Here is an 880-nt window from a genome sequence, read left to right as displayed (position 1 = left end):
AGTCTCCCTGTATAGTAATCAGAGCCTGGTTTTGGAGATGACCAGCACAGAGACATCTTTAGGTCCACAGCTAAGAAACGATTGCCATGTTCCTATGGCATATAACGTTGAGAGTATGCCCTCTACACTGTGCTGAACACTGCATTTAATTTCCCTCAGATGAGCTTTTCTATTTTCTTCATTAAAAGGTTGCTATAAAGTTGTTGTAATTTATTGCTGGTCATTGAGTTCTACCAATAAGATCTGAATACTAATCCTGTAACATTTCTGTTAGCTTGACATTCCTGCGATCAGATTGGTGAGCAGTTTGAGACAGAGAGGTAGTAGTACTAGTCAAGTTCTGAACATCTTAGTTTGTTTCATTTTTGAAGTCCCTTCCTTGCCAGTGGAAATAACTGACCAAACTGAGGCAACACAGCACAGATGAAAAATGCAATAAATCATCAGCATAGACAGAAGGCATCAATCAATCATGCCTTGTCATTGTTTTCATAATCACCTCAGTAAAATACCCACATGGCAATATTCACATGTCTATTCTTGATAACCTACATTTGAACAATTTAAATGAAATTAAAACATTTTAATTATGAATCTGCCTGTTTATTGTCACTAACTAGAGTTGTCGTATTGGGGGGTCAGCAAATTAAAATGTTTTCTTTCTTTTGAAAGGCAAGGCAGTGGCCAAAAGAATTCAAAGTGGCTTTACACTTTTTCCCAAGCATTCTGCTCAGTCAGCACCTGTGCCGGTATACATTGAAGATCAGGAGCAGATTGATGCAATCCACTCTCACCTGACTTCAATTCTGGACAGCACACCCACAGTGACCAGATCAAATTCATCATGGATGTACTTTTTACAGAGGTAGGTCTCATGTGT

General features: G+C 38.6%; 1 long non-coding RNA gene across 1 annotated transcript; it reads left to right on the top strand.

Annotated features, from left to right (window-relative positions):
• Positions 1-852, top strand: LOC107684903 (uncharacterized). The gene is made up of 3 exons (XR_001633898.1): positions 1-188; positions 275-320; positions 673-852. It is a non-coding gene; the product is annotated as an uncharacterized LOC107684903 (long non-coding RNA).
• The last annotated feature ends 28 nt before the right edge of the window (positions 853-880 follow it).

This window comes from Sinocyclocheilus anshuiensis, unplaced genomic scaffold, assembly GCF_001515605.1.
Source record: "Sinocyclocheilus anshuiensis isolate Anshui unplaced genomic scaffold, SAMN03320099.WGS_v1.1 scaffold429, whole genome shotgun sequence".
NCBI lineage: Eukaryota > Metazoa > Chordata > Actinopteri > Cypriniformes > Cyprinidae > Sinocyclocheilus > Sinocyclocheilus anshuiensis.
This window is presented reverse-complemented; position numbering and strand designations above follow the sequence as displayed.